Source organism: Thunnus thynnus, chromosome 9, assembly GCF_963924715.1.
Source record: "Thunnus thynnus chromosome 9, fThuThy2.1, whole genome shotgun sequence".
NCBI lineage: Eukaryota > Metazoa > Chordata > Actinopteri > Scombriformes > Scombridae > Thunnus > Thunnus thynnus.
Genome location: NC_089525.1, coordinates 26,232,924 through 26,253,829, shown reverse-complemented (window position 1 = coordinate 26,253,829; position 20,906 = coordinate 26,232,924). Strand labels below are relative to the sequence as shown.

The window sequence follows — 20,906 nt, the reverse complement described above, 5'->3', positions numbered from 1 at the left end:
TGGCGTTTTGTTTTGATTGTCATAGTTTGGATACTAGATTGTACATACACGAATAAGATGGCAGCCACCTTGGTTAAGGGGCATTTGATGGGTTAATAGTGCAGGTATTTGGCAAAAAGAAATAAGTTTGATTGTCATACATGTGTTCCTTCAAAATGGTTTAGAGCCTGAACAACTGCAGCTTACTAAAATCACTCAGACTAAGAGCGTCAGTGAAATGCCTGAAGTGTCCAAATTCAATTCTGAATGGCAAAATCTCAAGTTTTGACATCTTTGAAATGTTTGAGTAAGCTGGGATAAAACTATGTATCCACTGATCTAAAAAAAAAAAAAAAAAGAAGCATCAAGATCGATGCATTGTATGTGTTCTTCCTTGTCAAAACCTAGCGCCTACATTACCCACAATGCAAATCGAACATCAGCATTTCATCAGGTCCTAGAAGCGGCTATTGTAGCAGCTTCGTGCTGCTACCTTGAAGAAGAGATGAGGAGCAGGCTACAGAGGTCTGGTAACCTCACTTCTTTCTAACTCCACACCCCCAGAATTTTTCATTGTTGTAGTCTTCAGCCCAAACTGATGTTGGAGAAGTGAAATCACTTGAGGCAGTTTATCAAATTTTGCACAGCTCCCTCTGGAGCCACAAAAGGCTTTTATAATTTTTTTCACATATGTGGTTGTACTCCCTAAAACCTAGAAACAGGCTTTAAAGTGTAGAATTGTTGGAGTTCCCCCTTAATAAAGAGAAAACGTGAATAAAGTCAAACCAACATCTTGAAATATGGGTGACATTATGTGTCACAAGATATCAATAAAGATTTTATTACCTCCTAATGTCCAGTTTAAACCCTAAACCCTAGAAAAGCCACTGATCCTTTTATGCTTTTATTTCAAGTGAAAAATTGCTCAAATTATTCAATTTCACAAGGTAGCTATATTTCCTTATGGGGCCTTTGTGTAACTTATATAACATCAGATTTTGTCCTGTGACGAGATAATGTTAAGGTATAGACTGTGTGTGATTTAAGTTGAGTGTACTATATGTGAATACTGTATCTGAAGTACTGTAGAATATGTTGAGTTGTTAAAAAGTTCAAGGACTTATCTTAAATGTAAATCATTTGCAGCCTTCAGTGGTAGAAAAGCAGCCCAGACTTCTCAAATGCTATGAGATATTTTTTTGGCACAGTAGCAGGATTAATAACCTGACACGTTTCTGAGAGCCACCTGTTTGTGAACTTCCTGTTCCAGTTGAACAGAAATCTTGTTTGTTCTTGCCAGCCTGAAAAACGGCTGGATCGCTCCATGATTGCTTCCTGTCCCACATGAAAGTGAGATCACCGTGCGGGGGATTTCAAAACAAGACAACTTATCAAAGCTTTTGCCCACTTATATTTGAAGATCAAACTGACATTATAATTACAAAAGATGAACTGTATTGATCCCAGAGGGTAAATTTGGTTATTAAGCAAAAGTGTGGTATCTGATAGTCTTTTGATGCTCTTAAAGGGAACTTATTGTAGTGTGTTTATATTTGTAGTCATTATTTAGCTGACTGACAGTAAGAATCTGATACAGGGCCAAATTTGTCCTTCAGAAAAGTTTTTGTTGGATATTAAAAAGCTTTCACAACTATTGAATGCTTTGAAGAAACATAATAACATTAGACCTGAAAAGCAGAGAAATAAAATAACTAATCTTTTTTTCCTATATATTTTCTAGATACATTTCTAGATATAATCACATTCTGAATCAAAAAGTTTGACTTTTAGATGAAAATTCTTGTTTTACTCTTGTGCTCACTAACAACACAGATGTAAACAACATTTTTAACAGCACCAGAAATCTTGAATCTCTTAGATTTAGCTGCATTTTTAGTATTAGTCCCTGTTTTAAAACACATGTTAACAATTTAACAGTGATAAGAGGTTCCAGTCTTGTGGTATTTTTTGGTGGTGGGGTGAACTTTCTGTGTACATTTGGATTGTGGATTTTTTTTACGACGTGCACTGACGGTAACTTATTTGACCTGTTATAGTCAAAATAATACAGATCTCCTTCTCATGACTGTTCGTCACTCAGCCAAAACAGTGTCAGCTCTTTACAAGTTCTGCCTGGTTAGAGCTCTTTTATTTCTAAAAGTCCCTTTTACATGATGTCTCTGGCTAGTGGGTCAAGTATGGAAGGACGTTGGGATGCCTTCTCAGTAGACACCACAGGAGAGTCTGAAAAAAATAGATATAAAAAGCAGAAAATGTGTGAAAAATGGTGGTGACCTTTTTCAAGATCAATTAAAACATTGAAAAGATGCCAAAGTTCTTTGTTTTCTGTTGGTCAGGTGACAAAAAGAGCTGGTTGTTTTGAACTTACTGAGCACACTAAGCAAATCTTTTCATTAGTCATTGTGTTAACAACTGTCTGTACAGTCCAACATCAGCATCATATTAGTTGGTTAACATTCCTAAATATTTGCTTCCCATATGTCTAATGTTCAGTTTTAGGCTAGATGACCTATCACTAATGTTTGCCTTTTGGCAGCGCTCCATTTCAAAAAGTTTGGTCAACATGTGGGGAGCTGCCTGGTTTACACATTGTTGACCAATGAGCAGCTACTGGATCGGTTGTGGGTTTAGCACTTTGCTCAAGGGCACAGCAGCTGTTGTTGTCATCGAGGTGGCGGTCAGCACATTTACTGGCCCAGTAGCCACAATCTAGTCACAACCTTCCTTGTGTAAGGCTTCTCCCGATCATGTAATTAGCTGCAGGCAGTCGGAGGTGCAGGGAATACCAGGCAGACAGCTTTGATGTGTGAGGTGCCACATTGCTGCAAATAACTGCTTAATGGGCTAAGCTTATGTGATGTCATAGTTCATTGTAATGTCAGTTGCCAGCCTCATAAATAATGCTTAAGATTGTTTCCAAGTACGTCTTTTTGACTGACACGTCAGTTTGCTTTCAGGCTGGTGCTGGTGACCCCTGGCATGCTGTGAATGTCACACAACAGTTTCCATTGTAATGAACAGATGGAACAGACACACACGATGTAAGAGATGAGTTTCATTGCTAAATGAGTTTCCCAACGTTAAATAAAAAAAAGTCTTATACATTAGAATTGTGGCATTGTTAAAACGAGAAAACTCTCACAGATTTATAGGGGTATTCAATTAGAAATATGAGAATATCAAATGTTTCCAGCATTGACACACAGCACTTTAGTCGATCGTGACAACAGATTACAAACATACATCAACTCTTCTAAGAATAATAAGAAGGATGCCAACATGCTAAATCCTCACAGATGGATACACTTGGCAAAACAAAGTTTTCAAGTAGTTTTCTATACGGAAAAGACAGTTTTTAATGATCGAGTTTTAAAATGAACCATTGCAAGCAAGAAACTCCACAAAATGAAATAGAACCCACCAAAATGTCAAGATTAGAAATATTTATTTTATGAATCACTTAAGGATGTGATCAGGGCTGCAGCTGACGATTATTTTCACTATCGATTAATCTGTTGACTATTTTCTCATTATTGATTAATCACTCAAAATATCATAAAAGTATTTTACTTCCAGTCACGTTTTCCCAAAACCAAAAGTGATGTCTCCAAATTGCATACAGATATTCAGTTTGCAATGATGTGAAAGAGAGTAAAGATCCTCACATTTGAGAAGCTAGAGCCAGAACAGGTTTAAGTGATTATTATATTATCTGAAATGGCAGAAAAAGCAGAAAATGTTTTATTTCTGAGTTTGTCAGTATGTTAATGTGAATTTTGGATATAAATATAGAAATGTTTGACATAGGAACTTAAGTTTTTAATCATTTAGGTGTTCATTTTACACTTTTATAAATGTATTGTAGTGCTCATGTACTGGAGGTCAAACCTCTAATCTTTTGGCTACAGGATGGTCTCTGTAACCACAAGTCCACACTGCCTCTCCCTATTTTGTTGCCACTTTCCATACGCCACCCTTTCCCCTATATACCTCCATATGTCAAGTCAATGAATCATATGAGCACCAGAAACAAGATGCCTCCATTTCCTTTCATGTCTAATACCTTCAGAATAGCAGCCTTCCAACATAATAAACAGCAGAGCAATAACCTCGTCACGATAGGGACATTTCCACTGCGGCTGCCTCTACACGATAATAGTGCTAATGCTGAGTACAAAGTTACATCTGGTTCCCCCTGACTGGGCGGAAAGCTAGCCTGCTGACACTGAGGCTAGGCTAAGCTGCCGCTGGATAGATTGTGATTTCCGTGTCTTTTGGGGGCTGCAGTGCATGCGACGCGTCAGCCAAGGCCACATGAGCCCTGGAGCATTCCCCCTTGTCTCTAATGTTTCAATTAATTGCAGGGCTGTCACGAACGGTGTTCAGCTAACAGGAAACACATTGGCTTTGACGTGAAAGCCCCAATTGTTGATAGATGTAATTAGAAGTGTTAAATCTCGTTCCAGATCGTTTCACACAAACCCCTCCCTCTGCCTCCCTCCACTCTCAAATGTATACCTTACAGGTTTACATTGAGCACCATACAGAGATCCAGATATTACTCTTGTTTGATATTGCAGAACATGGATTGATAATTCTTTTAATGATAGATTTCTGCCAGAAAACAAAAGCCCTGCAAACATATAATTGTTAATTTATGAATTGTGGAAGATGTCTGGAAGTAGCTACAGGTGATAAAGGGTTACAAACTGTCCTGAGCAGCTGCAGTGGAGCCTTCCAAAGCTCTGTGTGTTGCTCAAGGGCACTTTGATGGAGGTTGTGATGTGCTCATTCAGCTCCCCCACCCACATTTTCAAAGCAAATCTGGCAGATTCAGACTGTAGTGACCTTCCGGTCACAAGAAAGCTTCTCTAACCTTCAGGCTACTCCAGTGTTGGAATACTTGTGTAATGAAAAAGGGATGAGATAGTTTATTATTTGGAAGAAAAAAAAAATGTCTGAGGAGTGTGAGAGAAAAGAAAGCATGGGAGTGGAACCAAAGCCTTCATTATATGACTGATAATGCCTGATGTGATGGATCACGCAAACGCTGTGCATCCCTGGTGGTGCACATGACTTCAGTTTGCATGTCTGGTGGGACAAACATTCACTCCAGGCAATTTCAAGGCTCTCTCATTGCTTTCATTGCATGTTTTCATATGTTACTTTTAATAAATATGGCACAAGCAAAATGTGATTATCAAAATGAATCGGTGTATTATTGGATCACATTCCTTTTTTGTGAGATTCAGCTGTGGACAACCCTTTTGTGCTCCACTTGTATCTTGACAGACTTATCTGAAATTCACAGTCAAGAATGTATAAAGTGTGATTATTTAGAGAGGTTATGTAGCTGATAAATAGGACCTGAGAGGTTTCTGAGGAAAATCATTATGTGAAACTTCAAGTGCATAGTTCCTACATTGAACAACAGTGGAAGATGTTTTTCTTATTTGTCTTTATCTGAATAGTGTGGCTCTTCATGATATTTTCTATTTTTTAGGAAAAAGATTAATTAAAGGGATGTTATTTAGACTCTGCTCCTATTGGCAGACTGAATGGAAATCACCTAAAATTTCCCTACGCTGATGCAACGTATCCTGTTTTTTATTCTATTTGTCCTGTGGCATAATGCCAACACATAATTTAGAGGCTGTTCTCATTTTCAATACACTGACATAAATGTTGTATCATGGAACAAGTTTGAGCAACACTTCAGAAGTGGGATACTGCAGTTGTGTGATTGGACTTTAAGAGACAATTATAGCAAAACATGTGAAAACGACAACATATCTGACATGTAAGCTCATACTGTTGCTCCAATCTGGGCATATGTTTATGTATAGATTTGAAAAGTGTTATATTTACTGTATCGCTTTGTCATACACAGCTTTTTCAGTCTGGATACACATCTACTTGTATGATAATCTTCACTTCCCTGCAGTCCCAACATAAATGTCTAAGCACCAGCAAGTTAGTTCCAAGTTTATCAAATACACATCTGTTACTAAGAATATGACCATGGACACAATACAGCTGTCAAAACTACACTTTCACCATTTGCACTCTGCCCAAAGTCTTTCAAGGCAGACCATTTTTCTTTTTAATCTTTACAGGAGAAACCTTGCCAGATTTTATTCTTGCATGCTTCTTCAATTTTTCTTTGGATAAACTCAGTTACTGTACTATATTTTAGAGAACATTTACAGGTTTTTTACATCTCAACTTTATTTCAAAACAGATCAGGTGTTATTATATATATCTTAAAGTATAAGAATTGCATATGCACTCAAGGATAAAAAAGTATTTCCATACAGAGACTTCAGACACCAGTAGTAGTAGTAGTAGCAGTAGTAGGAATACAGACTGTGGACTGTCTTCACCAAACTGAATTATTAAATTTCTTACAAATCAGATGTTTTAGTGCTCTCTATAAGGAACTGTTGTTATTAACTACCTTTAAAATAACTTCAAATACGTGCAATTTCTAGATTTAAGTGTAAAAAATGTGTTGGAAAGTGGAGTGTAGAGAATGAGACATATGCCATTTCAAATAAATTATGTTGTACCCACTTTTGCAAAATGGTTGCTGGAAAAACAAGAAACAAGTCTGTTTTTTTTTTTTTTTTTTAAAGGATAGTCCATTTTTGCCAAGATGATAAAATGTTTACAGACTGGATTTACTGCCATTGAATGGTGGGCTTCAGGTAATGATTGATTGATATGTTCCATTGTCCAGTGAGACATGAATTCAACAGAGGTTGACAGGTTGTAGGTTCATGATCCTTGCAAAGAGAACTGCAGATCCTCTAGTATGTTGAAGGCTTGGCCCTTGCGGACCAACTGAGTCTTAACCCCTTCTATGGTGCTCATGGTTATAACACAGAGCATTCTGATCACTGGACCTAAAGGGCAGTTCAAATACCGTCAGGTCATTGGGGGCCCATATTAACAGAACCAGGGCTTTGTCACCAATCCCACTCAACTTCAAGGATCTTTAGGGGAAACAAATCGATCAACTCCTGACTCCATAACTGGTCTATGGCCACAGAGAAGAAAAACACTATAAAGAAGCTTTTTGTGTGTGTGTGTAGCTCCAGCACTCAGCCTTGCCTGTCACTTGAAGAAAAGCAAAATTATATTGAATCAGGGATAAAAATGAGATTTAAAAAAATAGCCGACATTAAATTAGCACAAGGGATGTAATCTGTGGCTGGATGGATAGTTTCTCACCACTATATTTTAAACACAAAGAAATATCACAAATGATACTAAGGAGGAGTAAAGAAAAAAAAAAGAAAGAAAATGTCTCCTTTCTCCCTCTAAACAAATGAAGATTTGTAGCGTGACCACCTGCTCCTTTCTCTCCTGACACCTAATTAGCTATCAGTCCAATTACCTCAGCATACAAACCGCAGATCCCTTCAGCTTTTGAACCAGAGCTGCCAAATCAAAGAATGAGTTGGAATCAGATCAGACTCTTCATCTCTAGTTCAATAATGTCTACTGGTGCACTACATGAGAAAAGCAGTAATTTCTCAGTAAGTCCAATATCAGTGGCTTCAGTAAAAATGTCAGGTTGGAGGCTGACTCTCTGAGCAGCTATCATCGGCATCACCCCAGCCTGTGAAAAGGCTTCAATGACATATCTGCGATATTTCATATGTCTTGCACTGACCCTTTGCTCTTTATGTGATTTTATATGATGTCCAGTCTTTTAAATCTGTCTATATTGTATCTTTCCAACAAAATCCTGCTAATTTATTACACCAAAATAACAGACTCCTTCAGCCATAAGTTACTTTATATACTGTATAAGGTGCATTATTGAAATACTATGGAAGAGAGAGTTTAGAGAGGCAGAAGGAATAGGAGTGAAATAATTAAAATTTTGAAATACTTCTGTAGTGAGCTACTTTTGTCCTCTGCACCGATGCAATATAGGACCACAGAAGTGCTGTAAAGGGCAGATAACTATTGGTGTCTCAGAAGGTCACGGATAAGGCATGTCCTTCTGTGCTTGCTCGGTTATGCTGTGGAACAACCGGGATCTCCTGATAGGTTGCCTCCCCGCTGGGACACAAAGCAACTCTGTCCGGGCTGCAAGGCAGGAACTCAGAAAGCGAAGGCGTCAGCTATGCAGTTCCCAGCAGGAACAGTGGAGCCGTGGAACTGGGTAGCGGGGTGTAAGAATGAGGGTACCACCTGTTCCTCTCAGCTAAACATCCAACTCAGAGCACTTGAAAGGAGAGAATGGGTATTTCCGTTTAACACGGAAACAATTATGATTTTTACTGTCCTCCATAGAACAAAACGGCCCACAGTGATGGGAGGGAATTAACAGGGATTTTCATCAATAACAGTAACTTAAAACTAAAGCACTTACTCTCCTGAGATTACTGTCTTTTAAATCACACTTTCATACATGAGCCATTAGGAACAATGTCTCTCCAAGTCTACAACCTGCACTCCTCAGTAGTAAGTGTATGGTAGTAAATCTGAGCAAATTATCAATATCACAAGACACAGAATACCTCCAGTAAAATACCATTAAAAAGACTTTTACCACAAGTACAGCATAGTGTAGTGTAAGACTGCAACTGATTATTTTCATTATTGATTGATCTGTTGGTTATTTTATCGATTTGTTTATTACTTGTTTGGTCTGTAAAATGTGAGAAAATAGTAAGAAATGTTGTTCAGTGTTTCTTCTTCTGTTGTTTTGTTTAGTCTGGGTCACCAGTCCACAACTCAAAGATATTCAGTTTATTGTCATAGAAGACTAAAGAAACGAGAACATATTCATATTTAAGAAGCTGGAACCAGAGGACTTTGACTTGAAATGATTAATTGGTTATCAAAATAGTTGCATTTTAATTTTCTGTTGCTCTACTAATCGATTACTAATTGTTGCAGCTTTAGTGTTGTGGGAGCTGTAACTCTAAAGACCTGTATAAGTGAAAATGACATAAATCACTTTGACACCTGAATCTCTGTGAGGTTTGTCCAGTAACATTTTGGAAGACAGAAGGTGATGTTTTGTTGATGCAAAGTTTGACTGTAAGGAAAATATCCTAGAAGTTAAATGTGTGTAACCCAGAATAATACCGTAACTGGCCATGGTTACACATAGTTACACGGGGACAAAAGTCACAAGGAGATGTGGTTTCCAGGTTATAGCTACTTACATATTCCACATTCAAATCAAACTTCGTATCAACCTAGAGAGGAATGATTAATTAGCTTTGTTTGATTCAACCCAGTATCTCTTGCAATTATGTCCATATTGGACAAACAATCAATGCCGGAAGTAGTGGGACCTTTTTGTATCAAAGTATTAGAGTGGAGTTTGGGATGGTGGATGGGGATGTAACATATCTGACTCAAGTTTGTGTCTCGTCACAGACCTGCAGTTAATGTTTGCTTAACCTTCACTTTAACTGAGCGTTGTAGTTTTTGTCATAAGCATTATCTTTCCCTAATCTTAACCATACTGTAGTTGCCATACGCAGATGTTTGTTTTGGAGAATTGTCCAAAGTTCTTTTCTGGCAATAGGATTGGATTTTGAGACTGCATTAACTTAGCATTTTACTGTTAAATCTACCCATAAACTTCCTGATATGTGTTTTGGCTTGCACTCTATTTCCTGCAAAAACTTGTGTGAACCCTAAGACCTATGTGTTTTCAACTGAATGAGTCGCAGGCTACTACACTCAACAACTTTGTGAGCATATGCGGGAAAAGATGCCAAAATAGGTCTATAAAGGTCAGATTAATTTTAACTTTCTTGAACAGTCATTCAGCAAAATATTTTATAGTGTTGTCATAGGAACAATATCAGATTCTGGCGCATGGGAATCTGATACATCTACATTTGGCTGAATATTCCAGTGGTAGTTTGTTTTTTAGTGTTTGTCCTCATACAAAAAATACTAATGTTAAACTTCTACTGAGGCCATCTTTGCTCTATAAAAGGCACTTACAGTAAGGAAATGTCTGCTCCATCTATTCAAGTTCTACCACTCAACCACATTTGACACTTACAATCCTCTTCTTCCAGCTCTACACCCTCATTCATCCCAAAGCTCCCCTTAAAGCACTTTTACAAGGTGAGAAGTGCCAGATCCAACAACAATTGAAAACAGAGCTGGTGTATCAGCTGTAGCCATCAATCATACTTCAATCAATCACTGTCACCTGGCCCCGCGCCAACCTCACACCCGTCTCTCTGCCGCGCCCTCGGCATGTAGCCCTCAGGAATGCTGGGTAATGAGGGATGGCAAGGGGCATCCAGGCATCCGATTACGAGCCATGTTGGGAAGAAAGGAAAGATGTGTCATGTGAGGGTGTGTGAGCTTGTTTACATTTATGTGTAAGGTATTTAACTTCTTCTTTCATCCAGAGGAACAGTGGGATGAACGTCCCGCACTGCAAACATTACAAGCAACTTAGTAAGGAGAGGAAGGGTCAAAGTCACACCAGAGGAGGTGATACATGAAAGAAGTTTATGACAGGAAAGAGTCTGGGATTATTGTTGACATGTTCGCTGATAAGCAGTCATTGCTGTGGTTTTTAAAGTTCTGATTGCCCATCAATCAAACACTGTCCATTACTGTACCAGCCTTTTCTTTTGGTTTTCAGTTAATGAAAATGTAATCCTGTTTTTTATTCCAAATATTCAATAATTTACTTGTTAAAATTGTTGAAATAGGGATGGGTATTGTTTATTTGTTAAGTAGAGCTGCAACAATAAGTCAATAAGTCAATCTACAGAAAATTAATCGGCAACTTTTTTGAAAATCGATGAATCAGTTTAGTAATTTATCAAGCAAAAAATTGCTGATTTCTCTCAAATGTTAAATGTTGTCTACACAGAAGCAGCTCCACAAGAACTGCTGTAATAAATGGTCTCATAATGCCAAAATTTTATTTTAAATCTGGAACTGTCTGATCAAAGAAACAGTATCAAAGATTATGAATCTGACTAATCCAGGACAAGTTTCAGTACTTTTTACTACAGTACTTTTTGGTTGGAATCAAAAATATATTGTGGTTTGGCACCCAGCCCTGTGTGCCTGAGGAATTTTCCTAGAAAGACCTACCAACTAAAAGTTGGCAAAAACATGTTGGACCAAACAGAGGTGTACTAGTATTGTGTCATATAAATCACCACAACAGAAATTCACTCATATAAATATTTCACTGATTTAATAAATGGTTTCTTGAACTTTTCAGGTTATGATAGAAAGCAAAAAGACGCATTAAAGGACCAGTGTGTAAGATTTAGTGGCGTCTAGCAGCGAGGTTGCAGATTGTTACCAACTGTTACCACCCCTTCCAAGCGTGCAGGAGAACCTACGGTGGCCGCGAAAAACGCGAAAGGCCTTCTCTAGAGCCAGTGTTTGGTTTGTACGTTCTGGGCTACTGTAGAAACATGGCGGTGCAACATGGCGGGCTTCGTGGGAGGGGAACCACTCTCTACCAGTGTTGTGTTAAATGAACTTTTTCTTCCACCAGCCCAAGTGGCTGCTGGATTCTTAATTTGACCAGCCACCATTTTGTAATCACACTTTTATGTATAACTAACTTTTGTGTAACGGTTGTCTCGCTTTGAAAAAACAATACACATACAATACAATCCACACATAAAAAGTATTTCATATTTATTCACTTATGGTAATCCATTTTTAATTCTCTCTCCCTTATACACACACATTCGTTGCATCATTTTCTCCGGAGCCCACTTTCCTTGTACGACGCAGATCACCTCCTTGTGGCATGACCACCACCAATTTAAAATTTTTGGTGCACACAATAAAGCCGTTGTTTGTGGAGATGCACCGATTGATCGTCCACGAATCGAAAACGTCCAGTTTTCAGCTGAACGACCATGACCGATGACCGGCTCCGATCGGTCTCATATATCCCGATTTTTCGCCAGTCAAATTTACACACATGTGCCACACATAGCTGCACGATGGTTCATGTCGCGCATGTCAGCGGCACAGACAGTAATGTCACGGCCGCACACACACGATAAATGATATAAACTGCAGCAGATACTCATCGTCGACTGGTAACATTACAGCACGTTGGCCACCGTGGCTGGTAGGTTGAGCAAATTCACCATCCACTTCACAAATTCACTGGCATTTGGCTGGTGGCCGGTGCTAATTTTACATGCCTGCTCTCTATGTCAAGTCCGTTCTGCCAAGTCCGTTCCGCTAGATGCCACTAAATTCTACACACTGGACCTTAATGTTGTTCCCATAAGAAAGCAACATTCCCAACTGAGTGAGCAATTCAGTCACAATGTGTTGTTACAACCAATATTAAATTCCATTTTGTACGCTGGTGGTTTTAACATTTATAAGAAAGAGGGAAATGTATCAATAAAACACTAAAATTTCAATTAAGGTAAGTTAAATGAAGATTTTATCCCAAAGGCATGACGTTTTCATCATAATTCATGTCAATGATAATAATGTCATCAATATATCAATTGTTCCTCACAACATTATACTAGCAATGCTATCGCTATGAGCAAAGTTAAGTCAACAGTAGATCTTCCCAAACCAAGCACACACGTTTTGAAAATAAGACATTAAGATTTAGACTTGTAAAGATATAATATTAGGGTCTAACATGTTTATTTGCTGTGCATTAAACTTGTGTATTTGATGGTTTACCAATATTTATTCCGGGGATAGCAGTTGTAATTCAGCTTGAACATCAAAGATCTTGAGTCCTCAGACTAATAAGTATCTTTTAAATGGCAGCAAATATCACATCATGCCATGGAAGAGATGGAGATCTCACCGTTAATCTGTGCTACAAACAGCAACTGTTGGAGGGGGCACCGTGAGGTATTAAGTGTAAATCCTCTTTCCTGAAAATTGTTCACAGCGCAAATGGAAATTCCATCAGAAAATTCATACTCATTTATTATTCATCGTCACCCCCTCACCAAGGCCTCACTAGAGGTGATGAAAAACGACGGCGGATATGCAAGTATATCATGTGGGACTCTAATATATCGCTATCAAAAGCAGTGAACTGGAAAAGACAGGATTTAATGTGGTATCTGGTCCTAAGTCCCTACTAATTCAATAACATTATACCAAAGATTTATTAGGCATCCCATTTCCCATAAACACATCTGCTTGCTGAGTTTGATGCAGGCTAAGCTGCAATATATAAGTATTTCAGAGATGTTTGTTTGCAGACGGAGTGGAACCAGTTGTGCTGAATACACCTTTAAAGAGCAAAAGTTGAGGATTCAGTTTTCTATTTTCCTTCTCTTTCACAATTCGTGACATGTTTTCTTTGTGTAAAATGATTGCAGTATTGTGGATATGGCAAAATGAGGAACTCATAGTTGTTTTCTAACTTTTAAACCAACCCTCATAAGTGAGTTAGTGTTACCTGTTAATAACAGATGTTTGGGATATTCAAGTGAAGCATAGCTCTTACAAAGTGATCACTCTAAGGTTTTCAGCCTCTTGATCCTTTCTGATTTATAGATACTAAATGATTTTTCCAACCAGAAATGGACACATTATTTTTAAGATGAGTGCAGCTGACTAGAGAGTGATCTGTCAAATCTCAACTGGAAAACTTCCAAAAATGGACAGATGTTACATGCTTTCCTTTTTTAAAATGTTTTTTATTTTTTTTATTTTTCATAAATCATTATGTAAGGACATAATTTACTTTTTCAAATGTTTACAAATGTTTTGACTCTTATTTTAAAGTTCAACTTAACATTTTGGAGCTGATGTTGCTGTTACCAGATTCCTGCAGAGTCAGTCATATCATCCTCATTCACCTATCAGACCAGAACTAACCTCATTACCAAGGAATGTGTCTTATACACACTGCAGCCTCCTGCTCTCTACAATATATCTCTTTGGCAGGATGTGCTACCTTTTTGGACCTGGATTGAGGAGAATTTATTAAACTAAACTGGAATAGAAATAGATTCCTCTTATCTTTTCTAATGTCTTGTATTTGCCCTCTTCTTACGTAAGGCTGTAAAGTTTTAAAGGCAACTTGGGAGTTTGAGACACATGTGATAGTCGAGAGCCATCCCCTCCTCTGGAACTCATTAAAAAATGTATAAAATGCCTTCCTACCAGTTTGATTTGTAGTTAGAGGGTTAACCCCTCAAATGTCTGTCTGTGGTTCTTGAGAATTTGAAACCCCAGTAGTGAGTGATTGTTTCAATGTAAATGGGGCATGAAAGCCCCTCTATAACTTTTCTTTTGGGTCTTGTCATGCTCGATTATAATTCCCACAAGTGACTCCTAATTTTCAAGTGGCCATTTTACAGTTAACAGAAAATAAATACAGTAGCTTTTATTCATTTAAATATATTTTCCCAAAGAGGTAAAATAACACATTAAACAATTGATTTAAGGAATACTGGACAAATAGTGATAAGATGAGGGAGACCCTGTGTCAACATGGTATCTGCTTGTTGTGACAGTGAGGCTGCTGCGTGCACAAACACATGGCTGAGTTTTGTGGGGAGGTATAACTGAGGCCAGCACAGTGTTGACACCTCCAGCTGTCTCCAGGGTTGGAATAAAGATCTGACACCCGCAGCAGTCCAGAGTAGACACCAGCTGGGCCCGGAGCCAGAGAAAATGTCTTTCACCTCCTCTACCGCCATTTTCTCTCCTTGAAAACCACAAGTCTGTCTCTTTCACCTTCTTCCACAAAAACACTCTCCTTAACTTTTCTTTTATATATGCCTCAAACATTTTTTCCTCACCCTCCCAGCATCCCTCTTCCGCTTCAGCTCTGAGTTCCTCTCTCAATCCCTCCCTCCCTACTTCCCCTCTTTCTCCCTCCTCCCACTTGCAAATCCTTTCCAGTGACACAACACTGATTTTCTGCCAACTTTTCTTCCCTCCTTGAACAACATCTCTGTGGCACAGTAGCTCTTGACTTTTGTGATGACTTCATACCGCCTCTCTTGGCTTGGGTGGCGGTCAACTCAAGCAGAGAATAAGGACTCTTGAGAGTCGCAAGTGCTGTCTGCTACAAGTAATGTAGAAAATGTAACAGTATAACATTATCTGACACTTCTAGCACATTTAAATGTTACTGCATTTTTTTTACTCTCCACTACAATACATGACTGTGCATTAACATATGGGGGTCTGTGGACTGTAGAACTGGTGAGTGCAGAGTTATATTTTTGTAATTGTCATATCCTTTTGGTTATTTTCCATGCAAATGGGGGGAAAAAGAAAAAAAAACAGTTGTGATGACAAGAAAGTCATTTGTATTGTTGGCGTTAAAGCATTTTTTATTACAGTATTCAGTAAATCAAACACATCAAAATGTTCCTAATCATGTGATCACTGGTAAGCCTGTTATGTAAAGATTATTTTCTGATTAACAAAAATCAAAGCATGTCAAATTATTACATGCATATCCCCTCAAAACCTTTCACAGAAATCCCAAAGTTGCAGTTTTAAAAGACCAACTGGCAGTTGTGTAGTAGTTACGGTCATTTTTTCTTTGTTGGTTCTTGAGGACAAAGACAATCTGTGCGTATCTTTCCTTTTCCTCCAACTTTGGTGAACTCATTGTCCTATAGACCTTTTTCACAGGGGAAATGAGTTGTCATAGCAGGAAGCGCACAGGTGCAACTAATAACAGTAATAAAGGTGGTATTCCATTTGTTAACCATACTGACGAGCAATCATGCACTTTTCCTTACATGACATCTTAAATTTCATTTTTTACAATTTCATTTAGAAGACGCTTTTATCCAAAGTGCATACATCTGAAAGCTGATACAACACAAGCGGGGATCTAGTCAGTAGAGAACACGAATAAGTGCTATAAAGCTAGGTTTGAGTCCAATAGGACCTAGATGCCACCAGAGAGGTGCACAGAGACAATGCGTAGAGTGCATAGACGCAGATTTTTATTTTTAAAATTTTTTTGTGTTTTTGTTTTTTCTCTTCCTTCAGTCCATCAAGTGCAATGTTCGTGAAAGAGCTGGGTCTTTAGTCTTTTCTTAAAGACTGGGAGGGACTCTGCGGATTGAAAAGAGTTTGGTAACTCGTTCCACCAGTGGGGAACTACAGAAGAGAAGAGTCTAGCTTGCGACTTAGGTTGTGGTGGTGCTACCAGGCACCTTTGACTGGCAGAGCGTAGTGAGCGGTAGGGATTGTAGACCTGAATGAGAGAGTTCAAGTAGGCGGGAGCCAACATGTCAAAATATCTGCTTTGAAAAAGGTCTATTAGCCACCAGTTAGCTAGCTCATAGAACTATTGTCACTGACTCGCGTTAGCAGTTAGCTTGCCAGCAACAGTCGTTCACCAAGTGGCCCTGCAAGCAGGTTCTGTGTTACCACTCTTCTAGCATCACCTATTTTGTGTGGACACACAAATGAACTTTTACATTTTCTTGTGTTAGCAGGGGTTTAAGACTCTGCATACTTAGGGTACATCCCCCTGACTCCCCTGTTAGCTTTGTTGCACCTGTTTGGGTAGGACAAATTACACTTTTTATCATTCTAATTAGTTCATAGTTCTGCCCATATTCAACCTGAGCAGGATCTAACCAGACAAAATAACTGAAAACTTGGGGTGTTCAGAGCCTTATTAACAGTTTGTGTTTTAGCCTGCTTTGATTGGAAACAATCTGCATTAGCAAACTTTGCTTTGATATGATAAAATAGACTATTTCTTGCCCGAATTTATGTCTCCAAGAGAAAGTGAAATGTATACAGTAGAGTAGAACTTGGACAGAGGTTCAGACTCTAAAATGGTAATGGCATACACTCTCAAACTGTCCTGCAACATCCAGCACTTATAGGATGGCATCCTGCCCCAGCGTACAGAAAAGGCTGAGAGTTTAATACTTCTGAACATTGCAGAAATTGCACGAGTTGCACTTTGAAGACAGCATGAGATGGCTACACCATTATTTAAACTTAATATGTCAATCATTTCAGCCATGAGTAGTTCTGTGGGATAAGCTCTGTAACCACAAGGTATCAGCCTTTGCCAGTGCATATTTATGCTCCAGCTTAGAAATTGCCTCACTGTGTTCAGCACATCTGACACATCCAAGAGCGTTACTGTAGGCATTGTACACATACTTAGAGTGACATAAGTTTGAAATAAATTATATGCTCATGTAGCAAAGAACAATAACCAGTAGATTATTTAATTTTGAGAGTACCAATCATCTATTCCAGACAAATTAATCACCCAAAAAACTTATACCAGTGAAAATCATAGGTGAAGACGCAGATTCTCTGTGGTTTCATCTAAGTTGTATTGAATCATTACGGGCTGAAGACGCAGGTTACAAAAAGAAACCGACTCAATCAATTGTTTAAATTGAAGCTGAATAAACAGAGCAATTAAAAACCAATGTATGTCATTGCATAACTTGCTCCATTAGATTAGTATTACATTTTTTCCTAATGCACAACTAACTATGCACATAAAGATCTAGACGCTAAGAAATTTGGTCTGAAATACAGAAAGTTGTTAGGTCAATTAATTAGTCAGTCTTTGTTGTGGTGAAGGAAACCACATGTATCCAGCCTTGGGTAAAAGCTTTCAGTGCTACTAATTTGTCAATCTCTGTCTTTTTAAATTCTTAATCACTCATTCCTCAGTTTTGGAGAAATCTAATTGAATTAAAAGCTGAGTGTAAAGGTACAACATCAGCTGCTGAGCTACATGTCTTGTAGCGAGAGGTAAAGCCATCGGTTTGACGAGGGCTCTGAAAAGGGTGCGGAAAGGCAAAGGAATGCCTTCAGATTTCATTTGGAGGAAAAATGCTGATGCGGTGGTAAACGAATGCAGACGAAAAGCTGGAGAAAAGAGTGAAATAATGATCACAGTCTTGACGTGGTTCACAGACAGATTTTTGTGGTCACCCAGCAGCGTTACAGAAGCAATTCCCAGGTTCGGCTCCTTTCCCCAAATGTTTTCCTATCGCCAGTCTTGCACTTGCATTTTATGGGGCTCGTATTCTGTGGCTCATAGAGCTGGTAGTCTGTGTTTAATACCTTAAATTGGGCTGATGTAGAAAAAATACTGAAATGAACTGTATCCAGTTTAATCAGGGCCCGGAGTGCTGCATGTTAGTTTTTTCAAGGTGTTGACGGTAGTAAATCCTTAGACACGCTCTTTAGTACTATTAGCAATGTAGGAATTTAAGGTTATTTGGCTGCTGGACTGGAAAAAGGTGTCAGCTAAGGAAATCAGCCCTCTGACAATATCATGACTCAGTCTGAATAGTGGACTATAGTCATAAAGTCAGTACCTCATTGGCTATGCAAATCATTTTAGAACCTTTTGACCTGCATGCTTTTATACGAATGAGGGGGAAGATTCTTTGGTTTAAGCCTCTTAGTGACAGGAACTCTGGGCCTCGGGCCAGCAGTTATGACTGATGGAGAGGGTTGTCTCCTCAGCTGCCCCTGTACCCACTGAGAGAACAAGCTAAAGATGTAGAGGCCAAATATAGAAGGCTATTTCTCACCCTGGGTTGATGGATTACCCTAAAGCCAAACTATGTACAGTGTCCAAAGAGGTAACAATGTACCGTATTCATAGGAGGGGTATCTGTTATCATACACAGTAACTGCACCTTTTTTCACCTTTTCTCTTTTATCTTGGCCCGCCACGTTTTAATAAAATTGAGTTTCTTCTGCACATGGAGATCATTGTAAGACTCCCGTCTCCGAACTGAATAAGACCTCGAGCAAATTGTGTCAGAAGCCAACAAAGCTGGTGGCGTTTGTTTTGAAGGCTGACTGCTCCCAACTTATGCAGCCTTCTTAGCTGGGTTTGTGTTCTTTGGAGCAGAGTCCAACCAGATGTTTCTCTTTGAGCCACTGAAACTGATAGCTCGTGACGCAGTGTCATTTTTCACCACCGTATCTCCACGCTCCACTCAACACCCACATAATGCTTCATTTATGCGAGCGGAATCAATACGTATTTTAAAGTAATATTCTCAGAGAATAATTTTTCGGTTGGCATCTTTACACTGTCTGAAAGCGATCTTTCAAAAAGCAAAGCCTGTGTGGGAGGATTTGGCTGTGAGTGGGGAAAATGCCAATCAAAAGAGGCAGAGATCAATATGATTTTGAATCAAACAACATAACAGTAATTCCTCCTGTCTGTTTGTAGCAAACTCTAAACTGGATGACTATTGTGGGGGAGGTCTTTTTTTTCCTCTATTTTCTCATGTTCCCTTACTCCTTAATATCAGCTCCTCAATAGACAGTAAGAAATTAACATGGGTGCAATGCTAGGGTTCACTCTGTTTGAAGTAACGATTGACCTTGTTAATTAAATGAGCACGGCTACTATTCCATGGCATTGAACTGTTAAAGATTGCATACAAAGTTACACAGTGAACCACAAAAATCAATACTCAACCGAGACGAAGAGCAGAAATTGCTTGATGAAACGGTTTTGTTTGGTTTTCTATCCACAACTTCCCACTCCCACTGTTCAGTGGCCCCTGTGGTATGTTTGTATCTTTTCAACACTATGGATTTATAGATGCCTCAGCATTGTAAATCATCTTGAAATCAAGCATCCACATGCCCTGTATCTATGGCTATGGCCAAAAATACCACAACTTTTTCCAGGAAACTCTGTACTCTTGTGTTAAATCAAGAAGCTTGTCTGATCAGAATGAAGTTCAAAGCCGTGTTCGCCACAACAATACAGAGAGTTAAAAGTCCCGACAGATGCTGCTTCTCTTCTGAGCAACAAGGCAAAAAAATGACAGCAGTGACCTGTGTATCTACATTATGGAGACCTGTTTAAATAGCTGGTATAGCTTTCTAAAAATAAATGACATGGATATCCTTTAAACAATGTTGCACAAGTGGCTCCTATTTGCGTGTTGATCAGAGGAGGTTTCATTCTCCCATCAATACTTGTCAAGTCCAGGTTCTTTTATCGGCACACAACAATGGAATCAGCTTTCACTACAAAACAAAAAAACTATGTAAAATAGAATATAATGGAAGTATAACATGGACATATACAATCAAAACCAGACAAATTAATCTAATATCTAAACTAATTTATCCTTAAATGCATAGAGCAAGATGGGGAGTGCTCCTGGTTCCACTTTCAGCCTTTAAGAATTTCCCCTTAGATGTCAAAATGTTGTGACAAAAGGTAACTTAGCCTTGACATTGTACACCATTCATCGTTAGCTCTGTCCTTCTCCCCCTCAGTAGGTCAAGTTCATGCCCCAGCACTTGTCGCTCATCTTGGTGACTGTCTGTGTTCGAGTGTCAAGGTCAAGTTTGTGTCTGGGCCACACTAAGAGTTTAACAAGAAGGCAGTACTTACGGGGATTTAGAACAACTGGTCAGGCCAAAAAATGACTTAAGCATATTTGAAAGCCAATTTCAAACAGACACAGCCCAGACATGTAACATGTAATACATAAAAAAGTTAGAAGAAAAGTTATGTGAATTTTATAATCCGGACTCCCAACTTCAGGCAAATAGTTTTATTTGTCTTTACTTTATGGAGAAAGGAGTGTAGTTTTCATATTTGTCTATCCAAGACAGTGCTTTTGTAAAGTACACCCGTATTAGCAGGACAACATTGCTTTTCAAAACTCTTTGCCTTTCACCATTGTGTTTTTAGATCTTACACAAAATGGTTTGGCTACGTTCAGGCACAAGAATAACAGCAGGTTAGGGTAAGGGAGAGATCACTGTCTGGGTTAAAATAGCTGCTTTGTTAAAGTAAGGGAACTGGTGCAACCTTTAGGGTATGATTAAGGTAATGGTTGAAACCAACATCAATCGACGCTAGGAAACGGGAGGTGAACAGTGGTCTCCAATGGAAAAGTCTGATGTTTTGTTGACCTCAAGCTCCTTCC

General features: G+C 38.7%; 1 long non-coding RNA gene across 3 annotated transcripts in view; it reads left to right on the top strand.

Moving 5' to 3' along the window:
- LOC137189807 (uncharacterized) overlaps positions 1-20,906 on the top strand; it is a 115,843-nt gene that overhangs the window by 36,578 nt on the left and 58,359 nt on the right. The window lies entirely within an intron of this gene.